At 33.0% G+C, this 21,050-nt stretch overlaps 2 long non-coding RNA genes across 3 annotated transcripts; one reads left to right on the forward strand and one right to left on the reverse strand.

Moving 5' to 3' along the window:
* Window positions 1-2,079: 2,079 nt before the first annotated feature.
* Window positions 2,080-10,222, reverse strand: LOC127730706 (uncharacterized). Of its 2 annotated transcripts, none has more exons than XR_007995256.1 (3): window positions 10,034-10,222; window positions 8,548-8,616; window positions 2,080-2,770 (listed from the first exon to the last, which is right to left on the reverse strand). It is a non-coding gene; the product is annotated as an uncharacterized LOC127730706 (long non-coding RNA). The 2 variants fall into 2 exon arrangements; XR_007995257.1 differs by lacking the exon at window positions 2,080-2,770 and adding an exon at window positions 6,842-6,875.
* Window positions 7,282-8,096, forward strand: LOC127730708 (uncharacterized). Its single transcript, XR_007995258.1, has 2 exons — window positions 7,282-7,327; window positions 7,648-8,096. It is a non-coding gene; the product is annotated as an uncharacterized LOC127730708 (long non-coding RNA).
* Window positions 10,223-21,050: the final 10,828 nt, after the last annotated feature.

Here is a 21,050-nt window from a genome sequence, read left to right on the forward strand (position 1 = left end):
TTGTAAAAAATTGACTATAAAGGGCAATAACTCCTTAAGGGGTCAATTGACAATTTTGGTCATGTTGACTTATTTGTAGAACTAACTTTGCTGTACATTATTGCTGTTTACAGTTTATCTCTATCTATAATAATATTCAAGATAATAACCAAAAGCTGCAAAATTTTCTTAAAATTACCAATTCAGGGGCAGCAACCCAACAACGTGTTGCCTGATTGGTCTGAAAATTTCAGGGCAGCTAGATCTTGACCTAATGAAAAATTTTATCCTCATCAGATTTGCTCTAAAGCTTTGGTTTCAGAGATATGAGCCAAAAACTGCATTTTACCCTATGTACTATTTTTTAACCATGTCGGCCATCTTGGTTCGCGGGCGGGGTCATCGGACACATTTTTTAAACTAGATACCCTAATGATGATTGTGGACAAGTTTGGTTAAATTTGTCTTAGTAGTTTTAGAGGAGAAGATTTTTGTAAAAGATTACAAAAATTTACGAAAAATGGTTAAAAATTGACTATAAAGGGCAATAACTCCTTAAGGGGTCAACTGACCATTTTGGTCAAGTTGACTTATTTGTAGATCTTACTTTGCTGAACATTATTGCTGTTTACAGTTTATCTCTATCTATAACAATATTCAAGATAATAACCAAAAACGGCAAAATTTCCTTAAAATTACCAATTCAGGGGCAGCAACCCAACAACGGGTTGTTGGATACATCTGAAAATTTCAGGGCAGATAGATCTTGACCTGATAAACAATTTAACTATGTCAGATTTGCTCTAAATGCTTTGGTTTCAGAGATATAAGCCAAAATCTACATTTTACCCCTATGTTCTATTTTTAGCCATGGCGGCCATCTTGGTTGGTTGGCCGAGTCACCGGACACATTTTTAAACTAGATACCCCAATGATGATTGTGGCCAAGTTTGGTCAAGCTTAGTAGGTTTTGAGAAGATTTTTGTAAAAGTTAACGACGACGGACGCCAAGTGATGAGAAAAGCTCACTTGGCCCTTTGGGCCAGGTGAGCTAAAAATTATGATGCACAACAACTGTGGATAATAATAATAATAACCAAAATAAAAAATTATGTAGAGCATAAATTGACAACAACTCTGAAATATTTATGCTAATTTGCACTGAATACTGTTCATGAATCCATCATATGCTGGACACACTAATATGATGACCTAGCAATATGTTGACCACATTAAAATAATGAATGCAAAAAATTTACCACAGAATCAATACTAACATTACCTCAATTTGTGATGGAGTATGCACTGTAGGTGCCTTATTTTGAATTTGAAATTTTCGTGAAATGTACTTCAGACAAATCAAAATAAATAGATTATCATAAATGGCAAAACATTTTGAATCCTACAGAATAAAAACAATTGATTTATTTTTAAAATTAGAAAATTGGTAAAAAAATCATCTAATGTGAATAGATATTTGTAATTAAAGTTTCCTCTAATGAACAAATTTTACCAGGTATATTTGTTTATATGGCAAAGATAACAATGATACCATTAGGCCAACTAAAATTAATTTGTAGATTTTCATCCAGATTTTTGAAATAAATGGGGCGGGTGGACGGATTTTATTTTTTTAATTTTTAATTTCCTCCTAAACCATTTTGAGACGTGTTGTTCATTTACACAATGTACAAGGGTAATAATAAGCTTACATCATGTTTATATAAGGAATTCTACATTTTTAAAAAAATTCTTAAATCAATATTTCCGATTGGCAACCATTGTTCTACATGTAATTGCCGCTTTAGAAACCGATTTTCAGTAAATAGCAAAAACGTGGAAAAATGTTCTCTTTTAGATTACATAGATCATTTTTTGCTTTCTAAGTTATGATTTATAGTGCCCATAAAATGAAGCATATGCATTGGTATGCAACACAAATATTATGAGTACAGAGTGAAATGAAAACTCAAACTGTGTTGAAAATACTAGGGTTCATGCTTTTAAGATTCTTATGCAAGGTGCAAATATAATTACAATGTAAAACACGAACTGAACCAAAAAGAAAAAGTTGTTTTACAACTCTATTGAAGGGCTGAAACGACAGCCTTGGAGGTAAATCTAAGCCATGGCAGCTATAATACATTTTGTACGTTGGCCAACTCTTTGTACTTAATATACAGTCATAAATTGCACGGTTCGTGCTTCTGTTAATTTCTTTATTCCAGTCATGATTTTGTATCAATGTGTTCCATGATTTTTGCGCTTTGGATATCATTCAGTCTAAATTTCCTTACACAATGTCATTGTATAAATAAAATAATTCACGGTTTTATATTCACTGAAATTTGTGACATACCGCGATTACGGTTATTGGACACCGCCAATTACTTGTAACCCGAATAATTTATGTCCTTCTAGTAATCAATCTATATTCTCAAAAGATAATGTTGTCATCATTGAGCAGAAGAATATGTCGACCTATATTACTCGAAGAAATACGAAAACCGAAATTTGAAAAAGGAAGTTTAAATGAAACGAAATTATCGGCGGTTACCGGTAACAGAAATGAACAAAATCCGGAAATCGTATATTTTTAAAAATTAAAAAAATCGGGGCGGGACGATTTCAGAGAGTTGGGCGGGATAAAAATCTATCAATTAATTTCAATTGGCCTTATTTGACTGCCAAAATTTGGTGGTCATATACAAAAGAAATATTAAAAGCATTTCAAATATGAAATTCTTGTATATCTGTATCCTTCCTCTATCAATTTTCTTCCAAAAATGACCTGAAAATAAAATCATTGTTTCATGGCTATTAATTATAATACTTTTAATAAATGAAATGCAAAACCACCTGTTAGTGCTAAAATTGAATTTTTCAATTTGAATTATCAACCTACTTTAATAAAGAGTTTTTTCACATCTCCCCTCTGATTATAGAATCCATCTCCAAGAGATAGTCTAATTTGCAAACACTAATCTATGAAGAGTATAAAAATAATGTTAGCTACAGATAGTAAAATGTATTTTGTTTCGATAATGAAAAATTTGATGTCATAATTATCCAGAATGAGCAGGTAGGCATTTCAATGTGTTGTTTATCATTAACATCTACATCATTAGTTCTCTGGTGGAGAGTTGTCTCATTGGCAAACTTAATACCACATCTGATAACTAGCTAGGTTGGAGTAATATAGACAATTTATCACAGGTTTTTTTGTGTTTATCAACTTGAAATAGATAAAATTTGAAATCTATTTTTTTTTATTCTAAAACATATAAGGGCTGTTCCAGAAAATACTATGTCCCCCGAAAAAACATATAAGGGCTGTTCCAGAAAATATTATGTCCTCCCACGGAAGGTTTTTTTTAAAAATTTTATGTGGGTGGTTGTATTTGAAATATTCAAATACCAAAATGCAAAGGGAGTGTTGTTCTAATTTATTTTTATTTCTGTGGGTGGTGGTGGTAAAAAACAATGCTGTCCTTGTTGTAATATGAAAAAATAATTTGTTTTATTTTGTGAAAAAAAATATAGTCTAACGTAAGAAAAGTTTCTTTTACAAGGGATAACAGATATGATATGCAATGCAACTAAAACACACTAGACCACAAGATATATTTACTTTGTTTGATATTTATAAAATTCATGATTTCCCTATCCCTATGAAATCAACAAAGAAACTAATAAAATGCTTCGCTGAGCGCAGCCTGATACGACTGCAGAGGTAGAACCCTGAACAGTTGGGGCAAATTTGGACACAATATTCAAGCTTGATACTGTCCGAATTTGGATTCTGATCAAATTTTTGACATAATATAGGTTTCTGACACGAAACAAATGTTGTCAAAGATCTTAACAAGAGTGCACACGCTGAAATGTCTCGCCTTCTTTACTAATCATTGATATTATGTTGATAGTCCTAAATATAAAGCTTTATTACAACTGTCACATAAACTTAACATTAACCAAGTAAACTAAACATTGACCAATGAACCATGAAAATGAGGTCAAGGTCAGATGAACCATGCTAGGCAGGCATGTACAGCTAACAATTCTTCCATACAACAAATATAGTTGACCTATTGCTTATAGTTTAAGAAAAACAGACGAAAACACAAAAACTTAACACTGAGCAATGAACCTTGAAAATGAGGTCAAGGTCAAATAAAACCTGCGTGACTGACATATAGATCATAAAATATTTCCATACACCAAATACAGTTGAACTATTGCATATAGTATTAGAAAAAAAGACCAAAACTCAAAAACTTAACTTTGACCACTGAACCATGAAAATGAGGTCAAGGTAAGATGACACCTGCCAGCTAGACATGTACACCTTACAATCATTCCATACACCAAATATAGCTGACCTATTGCATGCAGTATTAGAAAGAAAGACCAAAACTCAAAAACTTAACTTTGACCACTGAACCATGAAAATGAGGTCAAGGTCAGATGACACCTGCCAGCTAGACACGTACACCTTACAATCATTCCATACACCAAATATAGTAGACCTATTGCATACAGTATAAGAAAAACAGACCAAAACACAAAAACTTAACTATAACCACTGAACCATGAAAATGAGGTCAAGGTCAGATGACACCTGCCAGTTGGACATGTACACCTTACAGTCCTTCCATACACCGAATATACTAGACCTATTGCTTATAGTATCTGAGATATGGACTTGACCACGAAAACTTAACCTTGTTCACTGATCCATGAAATGAGGTCGAGGTCAAGTGAAAACTGTCTGACGGGCACGAGGACCTTGCAAGGTACGCACATACCAAATATAGTTATCCTATAATAAGAGAGAATTTAACATTACAAAAAATCTGAACTTTTTTTTCAAGTAGTCACTGAACCATGAAAATGAGGTCAAGGACATTGGACATGTGACTGACGGAAACTTCGTAACATGAGGCATCCATATACAAAGTATGAAGCATCCAGGTCTTCCATCTTCTAAAATATAAAGCTTTTAAGAAGTTAGCTAACGCCGCCGCCGGATCGCTATCCCTATGTCGAGCTTTCTGCGACAAAAGTCGCAGGCTCGACAAAAATCAATTGCGCAATACTGCACATTTAAAGATTTCTTCTTAAAAGTTTTACAAAAAATTTGAAATTAAAAAAAGTTTGAAAAAAAAATATGAACCCCTTAAAAAAAATTTTGAACCCCATGAAATTGTGTCTTCTTGAACTATATTTCACAGTTCATCTGTGAAATTTCGTTCACGTGACAGAATATCACATTTGTAAACTATAAAATAGTGTCTCCCTTAGTGAAAAATTGTCCCTAGTACTTGGACATAATTTCATAGATGTTTTATAAAAATATGTCACATGGGACAATTTTTCATAGTGTAGCTGTTTTTTTCTGTCCCTAAAGATTAGGGACATAATTTAGCAATCATTGAAATGTTTTAATCAATTAGTTAAATCATAATTGAAATTTAAATCAAGACAACACAGATGTGAACAAATATGGAAAGTGGTGAATATAAACAGCTATATGACTTTTTGTTTGGTGGTCAATACCCTCCAGAGTTTAATAATAATGAAAGAAGATCATTTAGAAGGAAGGCCAAGCCCAAGCAATTTGAAATTAAAAACAATGAAATGTTTTATATACATGCCTCCAAGACCCAAACGTATGCGCAAGAAGAAACGACAATCGAGTATTTATGAATATTATTCATGATATTATTGATCTTGTTAAATACTGTATATTTAAAAACAAATGTCGATTTAGTCTTATTATTTATTGTAAATTAAATTGTTTGGTATTAGACAAGACTTTTATGCAATTTGGACATGATTTCACTATGAAAAAATATCCAACAAAGGTTAAAATAGAATATCTTTTCAAGGGACACTTTAACACAGAAGTGGACAATATTTTATAATAAAATTCTGTCCTGGACAAAATTTCACAGGTCATATCCGTGAAATTTTGTCCATGGGACATAATTTCATGGGGGACACTATTTAATCCTACACATACACTTACACACAAGTTATTGTCCAGAAACTAAAAAAATGCTTGTTTTTGGCCCCTAAATCCTAAACTGTTGGTACCATAACCCCAAAAATCAATCCCATTCTTCCTTTTGTGGTATTGAACCTTCTTGTAAAATTTCATAGAGATCAATTGACTTTAACTAAATTTATTGTCCAGAAACCAAATGTGTCATCGGACAACGATGACAACGACAGCATCATAGCATTATACGAACCAAAAAATTTTTTTGCAGTCATATAAAAAAACATAGAGGTTGTCAGGTGTAGTGCCTGTCTCGCATATTTTAGTGATGCACATAAACAAATACTTAATTCTGTCCCAAACAAAAGAGAAACATTTAATACAGATTCAGGTTTCATAAATTTTGACACCAGAAACTAGACCATTTTTGATATTTAAGTGCTCACAAGTTAAACCAAGTTAAATTATCTCTACATCTATACAATTGTCATATGTGGAGCAGGATCTGCCTACCCTTCCAGATCACCTGAGAACACTCCCAGTTTTTGGTGGGGTCCGTGTTGCTCAGTCTTTAGTGTTATATGTTTTGTGCACTATTGGTTGTCTGTTGGTCTTTTGAATGTTCATTTGGTATCGTTCTCTTATTATAGCTTTTGATATATTAAGGAAAAAATGCAATATAGAGAGAAAAATAAAAAGAAATAATTGTGGATTTCTTGAATTAAATAAGTCAGTTTCCTGATAAATGGAAAACTCTATGCAAGAACTAAATAGAAGGTAAGCCAAAGGAGAGATTTTTTGTTACACATTGTTAATATTCCTTGGTTTAGTGCTCACAAGTTAAACCAAATTAAAATCTGTATGTGCTTGTCCAAAATCTGGAACCAGGAGCCTGAAATTCAGTGGTAAGTTTCCATATTAATTGTTTTTCATTTTATTTTGTCATAAATCTGGTCGTTATTCTTTTTATTTTGTCATGTTCAGATCTTTAATACTCATTGTTGAAGGCTTTATGTATTGTCCCTTATATCCACATCATTTGTGGATAGCTGTCATATTGGTAATCATACCCATAGTTGCCAAGTGACATGATATTCGCGTGTAATACACGCTTTTTCAACGGTTTACACGCGAGGATTTTGTCACATGGCGTGTACACGCTTTTCACTACTTTACACGCAATTACACGCTTTTTTGTTGTTTTGATTTTTTGGTCGTTAGTGATATCGTGATTCTCGGGTTTTTTCATTAATGCACGATAAATACCGAAAATTCCGTAGTAATTGTTTAGACGCCATTGTTTTTTTTTCTATCATGATGGACGAACAGCAAAGGCTCTTAAAGGTAAGTAGTTTGTGATTAGATTTTTCGATTTCGTGACAATCTTTCTTTCAAATTCACTTAGGGGAAATGTCCTCAGAAAGAGGTCGCTTTCAGGGCCTGTACCGTCGTCTAGAGAGCCGATTGCTAAGCGAAAACGATGTGTACGTACCAAGTCCAAGATTCAAGATTTATAAATAAAACAGTTCAAGTTTAAATGATCGAGGGACGAGTAACGTATTGTGACCCTATGTTGCAATCATAACAATACATGTGAGAGGGGAACTACAATGTAGCTATTTGATTAATCATTTAACATATCAAATTATAAAATATTTTTTCAGTTTCAGTTTCAAATCTAGCCTACAGATTTCCACAGGCCATAGGGGATGGAAATATCACGGAACTGTTGGATCAGTTCTCATAGTACCAGCTGTCTTCTGATAAACTACCCAGTTTGACCAGGCAATAGCAACATATATAGTTTGTTGGGAGCAATGGCAGAGATTAAAGATGACATTTTAGATGGCAAAAAAACGTTATGACACTCTTTCAAAGCTTGATAAAGCTATTTTAGTTCAGCCAAATATCAATTCTGACTGTGAGAGAGCATTTTCAATTATAAAGAAATTCACACTGAATTCTGATCAGAACTTGACAATGATATATTGTGTGCCTTGTTATTAAGTAAATGTAACCAAACTGGCAGTTGTTTTGAATATGTGCCTAGAGGTGTTGCTTTAAAAGCAGCAAAACAGACCACTGTTGAATACAATAAAAGTTTACAGTTGAATATTGTTTCTTATATTTAATAACAAATTTGTATAATGTGAAATTATGAACATTGTTCACATTAAAAAGTTCGCATCTACGTCACGCGTTTTCACACGCTTTTTGACATGTCATGTCATGCCATGACATGATTTCTCATTGTCAGAGGTTGGCAAGTATGATCATACCACATCTCCATCTTTTTACATTCAACACTCACTTAATTAAGATAAAACAACATTTGTAAAGGAAAGAGAAAATTAAGATATAAATAAACAGAATAAACTTGGGTAATTTACAAATCTATTATTTTCCTTTGTAATACTGTAAAACATCATATATTATCATCTTATTCACCGACATCAACAATGTCAATATGAAGTGGAAATGAAGTATTAATGCTTGACATTTACTGAAGCAATCCTCTTTACCACAGGAATTTTATACAATGCTGGTAATGTAATTATACTGACCATTTGTTTTCAATTTCCAGTATCAGAAGAACTTCCAGTAGGTTTTTCAATGACCCAGCAAGGATTCACCTGAAAGAAGTAGACATTTTTTAATATAATTTTGACAGGTTGGGGAAAAAGCATGTTCCACAGTATAACTGTGAATAATGACAATCTATTCCTGGCATATCAATACAAATAATGACCTTCTACAGTTCACATTTAAAAAAAAATAACTGGTATGCATAGGACGTTACATTTAAATGAATATTTTTTGTGATGTTTATTTTTTAATTTATAATTGTGAAAATTGTGATGGGTATATATAGGTTGAGCATAAAATATTGACAAGTTATTTTAATCACAGCTTTTTTATATACGGTCTGTCCATCAAGCCATAACACAAAATGGGAAATCATAGTTATATTCTTAAATGAGATGCAGGTCAAAACAAATTGTGTTTCAGAGAGAGGATATATCAAGTTGTCCAGAAAAACAGAAGATAGTTTGATCAATATGGCAATTGGCATTTGTAGCATATTAGGTTTTGATTGCAGCGCCAGATCATTGGTACTATTTAAAATCTTATAACTACTACTAGGTTGATATATCTGTAAGTGAACTGCAAGTATCACAAGCCACTAGTTGCCAGTACTAAGCTTAAGGGCACGCTAAAACGGTTATTGATTGATTGATTTTTTTTATCTAATAAAACTTTAAAATCATTTAAATTAATGAATACATGTACATGTTTTAACTCTTTAAGTATACTAAATACCAATCAATATTTACCCTTAATTTAAACTTTTGTGAAATATATAGAATATATATCTACAAAGCAAAATGTAAATTAGTTTGAGATAACTATGTATTCACTATTTCTGGTAAAACTATCAAACTTTCAAGCATCATTTAGATATAGTCGCTGTCCCCATCAACAGATCAACCTAGCTAGCAGCAGACTAATTCTCGAAAACAACACGTTTACATAGAAATCGACTTTACTTATTTCTACATCAGCCATATTGGGATAGTGGTAACTGCAGTTACCATGATCAGTTTAACACCAGTGATCTTTCTTTTTTTTCAATCAAAATCAGCAGCTATTATCATTGAAATATTCTGCAGTTACAATTATCTTTCAAGTGATTTGTCCACAAGTTGCCATTATCTTTTTATTTAAGTTACGATTATCCTCCTAAAATATTTGATGGATATTATTTCGGTAACGAGGCCATACATGATATTTATAACACCCATACACAACAAATGTTACAGATCAACCTGGCGGCTGAGTAGTTCATGAAAAAAACACATTTAAACGGAAAATTAGCAGAAATCGATTTTACTTATTTCTACCTCCGCCATATTGGGATCATGGTAACTGCAGAAATATAAAGTTCATCATTAGTAAGATGAAATCATCTCTTTAGTCTTAAAAGTTTTGTTCTTTACCGACCCTCATTGTCTATTTCTAGATGTCAGTTAAGATATGAGGCAGATTTACCTGTATCTGTTGTATCCTTTATTTCAAGTTCAATGGGATACATGCGTTCAACAAAGTCACCATACTTTGAATTATTCAATAAAAGGAAATCATCTTTATAGCAAGTTAAGGAGATCGATCGAATGCAATCTTCTTTTCAATTCCTCCTTAGAAGCTCCTGTACATACATGAAGTCTGCCTCAAAAGAAAAAAAGAACAAATATGAGTACAAATGTATATGTTGATCATATGTTAAATTGTTTTCCTAGCCAAGAAACTTAGAAACGATCCAGGTAAACTTATAGATCCTTTAAATAAACTTATTCGAAAAGGTTACCAAAGTCAACAATGTAATTAGATCTTTGAATATTGCTTTTATTGGTATTAATATTGATTATGCTATCAGTAAATTAAAATCAAACTAAATATCATAGTTATATACATTATGCACATTCATGGGTCTACAATCTGTCAATACCTGTATCTTGGCATTGCACAAGGTCATGTTTTTCTCGGACTGTTTATGATGCCTTTTCACTAAATCCATTGGATGTTGCATGTGTATTAATTGATAATTTAATTAGTCTTAGATTCATGACTTTATTATTAGTTCTTATTGGCTTTGAACTACATGAACTAGCTGTCAGTAACTGCGAGTACTCTCAGATCTATACTTAGTGTATGTTAATAGATATAAGAAGATGTGGTATGAGTGCCAATGAGACAACTCTCCAACCAAGTAAAAATTTATAAAAGTAAACCATTATAGGTCACAGTACGGTCTTCAACACGGAGCCTTGGCTCACACCGAACAGTAAGCTATAAAGGGCCCCAAAAAATTACTAGTGTAAAACCATCTATATAAAAAACGAGAAAACGAGAAACACTTATGAACCACATCAACAAACGACAACTACTGAACATCAGATTCCTGTCCTGTTAAGCCTGTCCAAGTCAGGATCCTGTTATTGACAGTGGTTAATTAATTGTCACTTGTTGCTGTGTAACATACAGTGTTCTCCTTTTTTCACTAAGGTAAGGTGGGTGTTTTAAAAAAAACACTTGCAACCGGGTGTTGTTTTTTTTTAAAACATTTCCAACCAGGTTTTTTTACTGTTGGTGGGGGTAACAAAATGAAGGATTAGTATTGTATTCCCATTTAATTTGACGATCGGCCATTATTGTCTATGAAAACAAATCAGCGAGGCGCGATTAGTACTTAAATTTTTACGGTGCTGAACTGAAAAAAATCCAGAATTTGAAAAAAAAGCCGACCACCTCCTAAAATGGAAAGGTGGTCGGCACAAAACTCTGACATATTTGTTTTTCGTTCATTAATTACTTTAGGCCGTTAGTTTTCTAGTTGTTGTTGTTGGGATGTACAAGTACTCATCCATGTCCAATTTGTGTTTTTGTTACATGTATTAATTTCTATTCGTATATCCATGAGATGAGTTAAGCATTTTTCAACTGATTTTTATAGTTTGTTGTTATGATGTACTGTTACACCACTGTTCCTGGTTAGGAGAAGGGTTGGCGTCTTCAAACTAGTTTAACCCTGCACATTTGTATGTGCCTGTCCCATGTCAGGAACGTGTAATTCAGTAGTTGTTGTTTGTTGCTGAGTAATACATATTATTTTTTACATAAATTAGGCCATTAGTTTTCTCGTTTGAATTGTTTTACATTTTTTATTTTGGGGCTTTTTATAGGTGACTATGTCATGTATGTGGTGTTGGTTTTGCTCTTTGTTGAAGGGGTACGCTGACCTATAGTTGTTAATTTCTGTGTCATTTGAAGACCGACAATATTTTCTTTAAAGATTTGCTTATTTTTATTTCAAATTATTTGAATAATTTCTGTGCAATGTGGTTTACCCTAAAAACATCTTTTCATATGTGAACTGTTGGTGTCCAATTGTTATTCTTTGTCATATTGTCCGGGAATTGGTCATACCGTATCACTGCTGGATGGGATAGTATCTTGCGCTTTACTTCATCAAAAACTTTAAGGGCATCTGTACCTGAAAATAAGGATTTATTCATGTATGTGAATAATTAGCTAACTTAGAATAGTTTAGAGGGATTTTTTCCCCACAAAAAAAAATGACATCATTACAATATTATCTTTGAAAAAAGCAATACTACTGGAATTTATTCAAGAACTAATTATATGAAACATTTATTGACATTCAATTGGCTCCATCTTATGGAGTAACGTTTATACATATCTGAACTTGTTCGATTCGCTCGTGTATGTATTATAAACAACATATTTGATTTTAATGGAAGATATCTTTGTTTTACTGAAAATTATTACATCAAAGTTTTTGATATCACAAACTAGTCAAAACATTTACAAAATATTATAATCGGTACAAGGACATCATTCATACATGTAAATAAAGATCAACATGTAGACATCTTATACGTCAGGTATTTCACTTTGATGTGCAATTAAATTTCACATCAAATATTTTATGGTAATATTCTATACAAAGCACAACAATATGTTAGCACAACAATATGTTGTCAGTCACCTCAGTAAACCTCATGCAGTTTATAAAAGTTTAATCTGAGTTATTAAGAAGGGATATATAGTAACGATACTGTTTTTGGGTAATTAAAGATGGCATATTTTGGAATTAATATTGATTCATTCATAGGGTCGTTAAATCAGATGTAAACACACTCATTCTAAAACTAGTTATTGGCAAGATACAGGATTTTCTCGCTGCATTGAAGACCCATTGGTGGCCTTCGGCTGTTGTCTCTTTGACATATTCCCCATTTCCATTCTCAATTTTATGTTCTTCTCATATATTTAACGATGGTATGATACTACACCCTAAACACAAGGGATTGTGCTTGATTTTCATATGATGATTGAAGACATAATCTGTCAATCATTTTAGTTCCAAGTCTCACTCACTGGAACTGGCAAAAAATTGTCAGTAACTGATAGTAGAACTTTGTAAATTTTTGTTTCTTCATTGACAATGTACCTATTCTGACATGTGACTAGGACTTGTGCGTAGTGGTGTGTGTTTGTTTATTCTACATTGGCTAGAGATGAAGACCTATTTGTAGCCTTTGGATTATTTCTGCTCTTTGGTGGGGTTGTTGTCTCTTTGACACATTCCCTATTTCAATTCTCAAATGATTCTCAATTTTAGAATGTGTGTTCTTTTGAATTTAAATTTAATGTATGCTGCAAAAGAGGGACGAAAGATACCAGAGTGACAGTCAAACTCATAGATCGAAAACAAACTGGCAACGCCATGGCCAAAAATAAAAAGACAAACAGACAAATAATAGTACAGATGACACAACATAGAAAACTAAAGACTAAGCAACACAAACTCCACCAAAAACTGGGGGTGATCTCAGGTGCTCGGGAAGGGTAAGCAGATCCTGCTCCACATGTGGCACCCGTCGTGTTGCTTATGTTATTACAAATCCGGTAAATAGTCTAATTCGGTAAGTCACATTCGTGAAAAGGGAAGGGCGTTGTAGTTACGACATAAGGAATATGCAACTGAGTCTCCAATAAGAGTAGTATAAATTTTCAATGTTCATTAGAAAGCCAGAAAACATTAATACAAGTACAAAATCAGGTGATGTTGAATACGCTAAAATAAAAGTTTTACATATTCAATAACTGCTAATATCTGTATCTTGGTTGCTGGACGTTTCAAGTTTTCTTTCCTTGTTGAGAATTGCCAAAAATTGCAGTCTATGCACTGAGCTTCAACAAAGAAAATATAAACAAACCATTAGCAATCAATCTTTTCACACAATATGTAATTATTATATTACCTATACTATTATTATTATATGGCAACTTTTTGAATTTTTTCCCCATATTTTCAAATTGTATTTATAACCACACACAAAACACTCAAGCAACACACAAAAAAAACCAAGGGGTGGTTAAAAGTAAAACCTACAGTTGTAACAGTGGTTTGATTCCGCCAGTGTACTTTATCTGTAGGATGAAAATCCCTAGTGTTTATTATCCAGCAACAAAAATTCACTAGGGTTTTTTATCCGGGTCCAGTGTAAAATATCCACCACTCTTGATAAGATTCTATAGAGAGTTTTTTGAAGGGGAAATGTATAAAAAATGGGGCTTGGTATTTTTGGGGGGTATTTGAATTAACTATTTAACTTGCATATATAGCTGATTTATGTAAAAAATGGACAAAGTAAACTTTTGAACCAGGAATTATTTATTTATACACTAGTGATTTTGTACCTGGAATGAAACTGGGAGTTATTACACTAGTGCATTGTCTTTAAGATTCATATACAGTGATGAACTATTTTAGCACTCACTTTGAACACATGATATATGTAACACGTACAATATAATGATTTATTTACAAATTAAATTTTGATAATTTTTCTAATGAAAACCATCAATTAAATCATATATATGCTTATAAGTTGTCACTAATTGTATTATTCATATATACTGGATTGCCAAAGTTTTTCTGTGCATTTGCGTTTTGGTAGACTTCGATATAAAATCATATCTTCAATGTCAATATCTATTTAATGAAACTGGTTCCTTGAAAACTATTCTAATTTTAACCTATTAATTTATGTAAACAATAAACTGGTCTAATATAAACATAAGAGTGCACATGCTGAAATGTCTCGCCTTCTTTACTAATCATTGATATTATGTTGATAGTCCTAAATATAAAGCTTTAATTTACTACAACTATCACATAAACTTAACATGATCCAAGAAAATGAGGTCACTGTCATATAAACCAAACAAGAAATACATGTACACCTTACAATCATCATGATCATTCAATACACAAAATATAGCTGACCTAGCTATTGCTTATAGTTTCTAAGAAAGACTTAACCAAGAAAACTAAACACTGACCAATGAACCATGAAAATGAGGTTAAGGTAAGATGAACCATGCCAGGCAGACATGTACAGCTTACAATTCTTCAATACAACAAATATACTTGACCTATTGCTTATTGTTTAAGATAAACTGTTATCACAGAGATATGTCTCGCTTTTTGGTTATTTCGATAATGCAAATGTTGAAATTAGAATAGCAACACTTTTACATGTAAGTTTTGCAAATATTCAAAGTCAATGAATCATGACTGAAGGTTACATGGCCAATGCTAATACAACTGCATACCAAATACTATTGACTTATCATAAGTAGTTCCCTTTAAACAAACCTAAACACAAACTAATACATGTAAACTAAGCAAAATTTCAAATTCAATAAACCATAACTGAGGGGGCGGGGTCAAATAATCTCCATTGTAATGAGATGTACCAATGTTAATACAACTGCATACCAAATATCATTGAATGACCTACCACTAGTGGTTCCCCATAAACCGACCTAATCACAAACTAATACATGAAAACTAAGCAAAAGTTTCAAAGTCAATAGACCATGACTGAGGGGGCGGGACCAAATAATCTCTATGGAAATGAGATATGCCAATGCTTATACAACTGCATACCAATTATCAATAACTTACCACTCGTGGTTCTCCATTAACTGACCTAATCACAAACTAATACATGAAAACTAAGCAAAAATTTCAAAGTCAATAGGGGCCAAATAATCTCCATGGTAATGAGTGGTGCCAATACTAATACAACTGCATACCAAATATCTTTAACTTACCACTAGTGGTTCACCATAAACTAGACCTAATCACAAACTAATACATTGTTGACGCCGCAGACGCCGGAAACAGCATACCTATGTCTCGCTTTTTGACTCCGCCAAGCAAGACAAAAAACAGACCAAAACACAAAAACTTAACACTGAGCAATGAACCGTGAAAATGAGGTCAAGGTCAAATAAAACCTACAAGACTGACATGTACATCATAAAATATTTCCATACACCAATTTGAAATATAGTAGACCTATAGTATTGAGAGAAATAGACCAAAACACAAAATCTTAACTATAACCACTGAACTATGAAAATGAGGTCATGGTCAGATGACACCTACCAGTTGGACATGTACACCTTACAGTCCTTCCATACACCGAATATACTAGACCGATTGCTTATAGTATCTGAGATATAGACTTGACCACCAAAACTTAACCTTGTTCACTGATCCATGAAATGAGGTAGAGGTAAAGTGAAAACTGTCTGACGGGCATAAGGACCTTGCAAGCTACCCACATACCTTACCATATATAGTTATCCTATTACTCATATAAATGAGAGAGAAATAAATTAACATTACAAAAAATCTTAACTTTTTTTTCAAGTAGTCACTGAACAATGAAAATGAGGTCAAGGACAATGGACATGTGACAGAGAGAAACTTCGTAACATGAGGCATCTTTATGCAAAGTATGAAGCATCCAGGTCTTCCACCTTCTAAAATATAAAGCTTTTCAGAAGTTAGCTAACACCGCCGCTGCCGGATCACTATCCCTATGTCGAGCTTTCTGTGACAAAAGAGGGACGAAAGATACATGTACCAGAGGGACAGTCAAACTCATAGATCGAAAACAAACTGACAACGCCATGGCCAAAAATAAAAAGACAAACAGACAAATAATAGTACAGACGACATGACAGATGACACAACATAGAAAACCAAAGACTAAGCAACACGAACCCCACCAAAAACTGGGGGTGATCTCAGGTGCTCCGGAAGGGTAAGCAGATCCTGCTCATAGTCGCAGGCTCAACAAAAACAATGATATCAAGATAAATGCTTTCACGCTATTTACATCCAATATTCTTAGTGAAAAACAGTCACCCGGAATAAAAAAGGGTGGAATGAAATTACGCTTACACAGCCAGGGTTAGTGATGTTGATATTGCCGGTATGTCATTAGGTCTCACCTTGTTGATACTTAAACATGTGCTTGTGGATTACTCATTTAGCTGAGTTGGTAGAGCAGAGACTTTCTGTGCAAAGGGTCACAGGTTAAAATTCCGATTGGTACAGTAATTTATTTTGGAAAGCAAATAATGATCTCTGGGTTATGTGTAAACGTATTTTGGTATTTAGCTGAATTTTGTCTCCTTAAGCCTGAGATCAAATCGGCACTTGGTCAAATTGGCACCCGATGTAGTCATTTCGCCACCCATGTTCAATATTTTCAGTATTTGAAGCAAATAGATTAAAAAAAACAAGGGGTTGTCTACAAATATTGACTTATTTTCATTTTTTGGGGGTTTCTGTGTATGTATTTTTTCCATTCAACTTGATCTGTATTCACGGTATTAGATATTTTTATGCATGTTTTAACCAAAGGAGAATTTTCCATTATTGGAAAACTATATCCATTTGTTTGTTTAATGGTGTTTAAACTTTCCTGAAAAAAACCCACCTTACCTGATTGTTATCTTACATTCAAGGTTGATTAGTGATAGTAATGAAAGGGACTCATAATTTCCCCTTTTCCTGCTTCTAATTTTCTCATGATCAAACAACAACAGCTTGTGTAATGGCTTCATGTTTTTTACTAAGTTTTTAAAGTAAAAAAACATCAATAACAACCTGTTTAGATTTAAAACAAGAAACATGTTAATTATGTAATAATAACTGTAATTGATAAAAGTTATTAATATCAATTGAAAAGATAACTAATCAAAACGTCAGTCACAGATTGTTGAGAAAACTTATAATATGTATTCTAACTGCTTGGTGAATTTTAACTATACATGCTATATGTAGATGTAATGAGTAATATAAATTAAAAAGATAAAGCCAAACCCCAACAATAATTTAAAGATAGAAAGATCATTTATACCAAGGATTTGTAAATTGTATAGAAATCCTTGTTTATACATTTTTAGAATTATTTATCTGTTTATATTGTATCAAATAATGAAATATAATGGGTTTGACTAGATGCCGATTTAACCAGGTGCCGATTTGACTTTTTCTATGGGTGCCGATTTGAATTGTACACCCCCCCCCCTCGGATATTTATCATTCTGTTACGAGGGAAAAGATAGTAATTTCACACGATGCAGGATCCGCTCACGATTTTTAAGAGTGTTTGAAAAGTTAGGTCGTTTTAACATGAAGCAGTAATGCTAAACCATGTCAATATCGACCCCTGTTATGTGCTTGTCTATATATTTTTACCGATTCATGCTTTCATGGCAAATATATCATAGAATACTTACCTTTGATCGCTTCAAAATTCCAAAAATGGCGGCTGGAAACTTACACAAAACACGTGACTCGTGACGAACGTTGTAGATCTGGGTGCATACCAAAAAGTAGCACCGAGGTTTAGCCTAGATTCCAATACAAATAATTTAGAATATTAAAAAATAAATCGAGTGATAAACGGGGCGATAAATAGGTTAAAACATTTATAAATCCTGGTTTATATTGGATGTATATTTGTAACTGCCTTTTCAATAAAATGCGTCTTAATTCATGTAAACGAAAAACTATATCTTAAAAAATATCAGTACACTGCGAAGATCTGCGAAATTGTCTTATAACATATTCTTTATTCAAGAGCGCTCAAAATGGTAAACAATACCATGGCACATGAAAATATTCTCAAAAATAATATATATGGATTATGCACATGCAATGTACAGATTATTGTCAATACTTGTTATGAAAAGTATGCTTCGAATTATGTCGATTTATGCAGTGGCGGATCCAGAACTTTTCCTAAGTGGGGGCTCGCTGACAGACCTAAGGAGGGGGCCCGGTCCAGTCATGCTTCAGTGATTCCCTATATAATCAACCAAATTTTTCCCACGAAAGGGGGGGGGGGGGCCCGGGCCCCCCTCAGTGGATCCGCCTATGGATTTATGTCATATAATGTTTATTTTAATAAATTTCGTATCCAATCCATCATGCAGCTGTTATGTTTAAGTCATATATGCTTATTTTGATACATTTTGCATCATGCTGGAGTGAGAACTGAGGTATCTAACTGATCCGTCATAGCAACTATTTTCCAATAAAACCTAATTGAAAGATGAAGAAAAAAATGAATATAGTTTCATCATGTTAATTTTTCAGTCTGATGTTTATTGGCCAAAGAGCTATTGCCTAGCTTCAGGTGGAGGTATATATCTAAAGCCAACAAACATAAAGCCGTTTTTACAAAATAAATAAACTTTTTATGATTCTAAGCAAAATCAGTCTATTTAGAATAGCAAGCATTCGTTCAAAAAAAAGAAAAGAATAGGACTATTTAGAGTATTGTTTTAACTATGAAAACTGTCGCTTATAACGACTAACATTGTAATACTCCATAATTACAATTTGTGTTGTTTCAAAAACCTTCATCAGCAGTCGCTTACCGCAGAAGTTGTTCCCGGCGTTGATCCGGGTAACAAGTACGTTGTTAACCTTATTAGTGGTAACACTGAAACTGTAATACTACGCCATAATATCCCGGAAAAGATCCGTGTTTGTACTGAGTAATATGTATATATTGTACGTTGTTAGTTCTACAACTTCTAACATTTGTACTGTGCAGTATAAAAGTATACTGTTATTAGTACTACTAGCGGACTAATTTTACTAATAGATTTCCACTATTACTGGCTAACATTGCAGGATCGGGTGTCTCTTTTACTCCGAATCAGGCATGTACTATCTAAATGCTAGTTTGGTATTTTATCAAGTTTCCTTTGAAAAAAATATCAGATGATTGTAGCTCCAATCGGATAGTTGTTCTTAATTGAGTTTTGACTCTCACACACATTATGGATAATAACTTCTGACGACAGTCGGAGCTTAAAGCTGAATATTTTCAATTTGTCCCTTGAACTTGGCTGCTAAAATGAGTCGTGTATTTAACAATAAATACTTTTTACAACCACTATGTATTTTTAAAAGAATTGTGTTTTGAAGGAGATCGAACATTGCTATAATATAAATATAAATGATATATAGTTTTTTTTTTTTATTATTTTCCTTTTTATTCACTCGCTAGTAAAGGAAATGGTGTCAAGAACATTGGTATTCGCTCCTCCGTCTGTCCTGACTTAGTCCTAAACCATTGACTGGATTTTATTGTAAATTTCGGAAATTCTTCAGTAGCTAATAACATTATGCATCTACTGTTTTATTCCTATTTAATTTATTTTTCGGGATTCCCAGGTCGATCAGATACATGAGGGAGCGAGTGACATGACTTGGTGAGCTCTACACACAGTTTTTCTGTTTGTTGTTTTTTTTTCATTTAATGTAATAAAAAAAATAATGTTCATGTACATGACTGTAATTGTCTGTTCTTTCGTGTGTGTTTTGTTAAACTTTGTTTAATTTTGTTATTTGGAGAATTTCGTTGTTGACTTTTTTTAACTTTCTGTTTATCAGCAACTTCTATAAACTCGGGACCATTTAGAGCCTGACAATTTGTAAAGATTCCTGTGTATTGTTGAAGACTGTATGTTGCCTCTAGATGTCTTTTTGTTACTTTTGTCGTTGGGTTGCTGTCTCATTGACGTATATCCCACATCTCCTTTTATTCATATCATTGACGTCAATGTATTGTGCGACATTTTCATCATTGTGCGTTATATAAATATTTTAAAAATTGGAGAAAGTTGCATTGCAACACAGTAATAGCCACGTTTTATGATAGCGATATTTTACCACTTACGATAATTATGATTTGGCATGGCATAATGGTATGTATTTTTTTGTCAGACTGATTATGCCGTCTTTAAACTAAAACCGTTGGATGTGTACTATCTGATTGTTAATTTAGACTGGGGAAACATTATTTATCTATTAGTTGAAATTAGGCTTTAAACTGTGAGAACTTTTACTTTGTGTCCTTTGTCTTTTTGTTAGTTTTCTGTGTGTGTGTGTGTATTTTTTGTACCGATTTGACGAGTCAATCAATTTCCAATTGATTTTATGGTTTGTTATTATTTTTGTGCTGTAGAACCACTGTCACAAGCTTGTGAAGGTTGGGCGCTCACAAACATGTTAATCCCGATACATTTGTATGTACCAGTTTCAAACTATGAGTTTAGTCCAGTGGTTGTCGCCTGTCATTATAATTTTTCGTTT

Source organism: Mytilus californianus, unplaced genomic scaffold, assembly GCF_021869535.1.
Source record: "Mytilus californianus isolate M0D057914Y unplaced genomic scaffold, xbMytCali1.0.p SCAF_2, whole genome shotgun sequence".
Taxonomy (NCBI): Eukaryota; Metazoa; Mollusca; class Bivalvia; order Mytilida; family Mytilidae; genus Mytilus; species Mytilus californianus.